Source organism: Gobius niger (assembly GCF_951799975.1).
Source record: "Gobius niger genome assembly, chromosome: 14".
Lineage (NCBI taxonomy): Eukaryota > Metazoa > Chordata > Actinopteri > Gobiiformes > Gobiidae > Gobius > Gobius niger.
Genome location: NC_136865.1, coordinates 3,419,109 through 3,422,723, shown reverse-complemented (window position 1 = coordinate 3,422,723; position 3,615 = coordinate 3,419,109).

Genomic DNA, 3,615 nt, shown 5'->3' with positions numbered 1-3,615 from the left:
CCTGTTCGCTCAGCTCCGCTCTTGGCTGCCTCTGAAGCGACATCACCGCCCACTGCCTCCTCCTCCGCCCCGGTCACCTCGGCTGCTGCAGCTGCAGCTCCACGAGGTGCTCTAAGTGAGCAGCAACGAGTTTGAGAAATAAAAGTCCTAATGACATAATAAACAATGGTTACAGAGGAGATCGCGTTGAAGCTCGACCTCTTTTGCTTAAGTTTGTTTTTGTTTCCCTCTTGCGCGAGGGAGAGAGAGGCAGAGAAAAAGTTACTCATCATTTCCAGTAGCAAATCAAACCGAAGCAGAAGTGAACAAAATAACGGAAGTTGTTTTAGCAGTGTTTGTTTCCACTGCAGAGCAAAGAAATGGGTCAATATTTTATTTAGAATTTTTTGCCTTTCCAATTTAATTTAGAAAATGGAAATACAATAAAACAACCACATAATTAGTTTTTCTGATTTTATTTTGAAACGGAATAACTAATGATCGAAAGGTACACGGATTATGTGCTTTATTGATGCTCAAATGTTCAATGTAATAAATGACATTATTGTAACCAATCAAGCTACACAATAATCAATACACTATATTTAATCATAGCAGCACAGATAAAAAAAACACAATCCATGCTTCAAATGGTCTTGTTGCTCACATGATGTAGTTGGCCAACATCAGAGGCGACTTTAGTACTCAGTTACTTTTTGAAGTAATAGCCCTTCTTGGAATAGTTTTCATATATGGTACTTTTTACTGCTACCTGAGTAGCTAATATTATAATGAAGTAACTGTACTTTTACATGAGTAAAACATAGTTATTTGTGTAAATTTGAGTAAATGTTGAAGTGGCAAAAGCATCATGTTGACACATGCAATAAATGTAGTTTGTGTTTATACACTTTATTCATCAGAACAATATTCTTATATTTTTATGGCTGTGTGTGCGTCAAAAACAAAAAGACAAAAAAATATCTTTGTTGTAATTGTAGCTGTGTTTCCAGTTTTCTAAATGTAAAGGTAAGTGTGTGTGTTTAAAACTATATATTTACAATATTTTGTACATTCTACTTATTCTTCTTAGTCGTAGCTGTGTTTGCTTTAAGACAAAGAGACAAAAAACATTTAAACTCAGTGTATTTGCACTTTTCCTGCAGTTGTAGGTGTGCCTTAACTAGTTCTACTCTGGGCATAGGAGGGTTAGACAGGATCGCCCCATAACCCGAGGGTTGTCGGTGCGACTCCTTCAATGTGCATTTTGTGTAAATATTCCATGTGACTTCTATATTGACTGTGTTAAACTGAACATTTGGATCAGGAGGTCTGGGTTTGTTGACGAGCTGGTCGCTGGTCGGACAATCCCTGTCCTCCTGATGAGGTTGTTGTTATGGGACAGCAGTGGCACCGCTGGTGGACGAGAGCTTGCAAATAAAAAAGGAAAAATGCTTTTTTGGAGACATAGCCTGACAAAAAAAGAAAATGGGGGTGGCAGCATCATGCTGTAGGGTTGTTTTTCTGCGGGAGGGGCTGGTGCACTTCACAACATAGATGACATCATGAAGAAAGAACACTATGTGGAAATATTGGAGCAACATCTCAAGACAGTCAGGAAGTTAAAGGGGGAACTATATTGTAAGGCGTAATAATAGGAGTAGTTCGAAATCCGCGCACTAATCTTCACTTTACTGTGCGGATGCCAAACTACTCCTGGTATTATTACGCCTTACAATATAGTTCCCCCTTTTATCCGCTTAGAAAATCCACATTGTTTAATTTTGTGTAATTATACTTTGTAGTGGAACACTTCACGTAACCATATTTAAATAGGGAAAACGTGGAAGAGCTTGGTAGCTTCTATCTTGACCTGTTTTGGAGCTATAGAGGAGAGAGGGAGAGGCTAAATGCTAACGCCGTCTGCGCTGTGTTTACGTGACTGAAGGCACGGGTGAAGACCAGACAGGTCCCAAAGAACTCGTCAAAGCTAAGGTAAGAACATATCTCAGTATGTAAAAACGGTAGCCTATTCCTTTAAGTTAAGTCTATTACAGTTTTGTTTCTTTTAGTAAGACAGAGGGTTTAGTTTTACCTGCTTGACTCGATCACTTCCTGTGATCTTCCTCAGAAGCGACACCTGGTGGTGGAGGTGACGTGTCGTAGGCAGCTTACATGGACTTTTTCAGTCAGTAGGGAGAGCTTACGCCCCCTACTGACTGGCGCCTTCTCCAGGACCGCATCCCAGGTGTGGGATAAGGTGTACGCTCCCTCGTCCCGGTTCATAGATGTTGGTGCACGTTTCCTGATCTCGATGGCCTCTCTGATCCCGCAGTGGTACTTGTTACTTTCGGCACGGATTACTAAAAGAAACAAAACTGTAATAGAGCTTCATTTTCCAATAAGAGGAGCTTCATGTCTTCAACACCAGGAAAGCTTTTATGTTAATAGTTACAGCTCTATCATTAGTTAAGGGCGTTCAAAGAATATCAATTATAAAACTCTTCATTCTATGATTTTGACATCTGGTTGGGACTCAAGCTTTGTGTTTAAAGAGTGATGTCTTTCAAGCAAACTGTCTCTTTATACACTGCCCCTACAAGCTAAAGCTGACACTTCACTTATGCATAATGCATAATATTGGAATTTATTAAACAATATTTATATACAGAGAGTCCAATGCGGAATTTGACTATAGAGGAGAATTTGACTATAGAGGGGAATTTGACTATAGAGGGCCCTCACGATGTTGCAGATTCAACATAAAACACAAAACAGCTGTCATTATCACTATGTTTGCAATACCAACAATAAGGCACAACTGTAAGAGAACACTTGATTATTTACTGTTTTCATGTGCATTTTTTATGTTACAGTTTGCTAAAACAAAATGATCAAATGTATATTTATGATCCTGAAAAAGAATGACAGTTTGAGCCTCTGTCTGAATGATCTCTAAACACAAAGTCTGGCAAGTGGCAAGTCATGTACATCTATGTCTGTTATGATTTGACACAGTATAACTGGACTGTATGAGGAGCATGTGTCTTGTACAAACTATAATACACATGCACATTTTTGATAATAGGCTCAGACTTCAAGATCAACAAGGCCTAATATACAGTATATCCCTACAATAGAAAACTATTTGGTCAAGTGTCTTTGTTTTTATTTGGTCGACTATAAAATACATTTCTTCATAATAGGCAACTGTATCATGTTATACATTTTGAGGAAATATATTGCCAACAAAAGGTTCTCTTAGATTGGAATTAATATAGGACACATAATCCCTTAACCCTCACCTGAACCGAGCACATTTTCCCCAGTTTGGCTTTACCCAAATCTAAAAGCTTCTTGAACAAAGCGTCATAAGCGAGTGATGAAAAATTGGCAAAAATGTGATCAGTCAAAAGTGACAACACGACAATAACGCAAGGAAAAAGATTCGTTTAGATCAGTTTTGTGGGTCTTAGCTTTCAAATGGGTCGAAACTCTGGCCTGTAGGCTGTAAGCTCCAGTCGAGATGCTTTTTGATTTGGGTAAAGCTGATCTGGAGAAAATGCGCTCGGTTCAGGCGGGGGTTAAGAGGTTAAGAACCGAGAGACCGGAGCTGTGAGTCGTCCATGCCGGGCG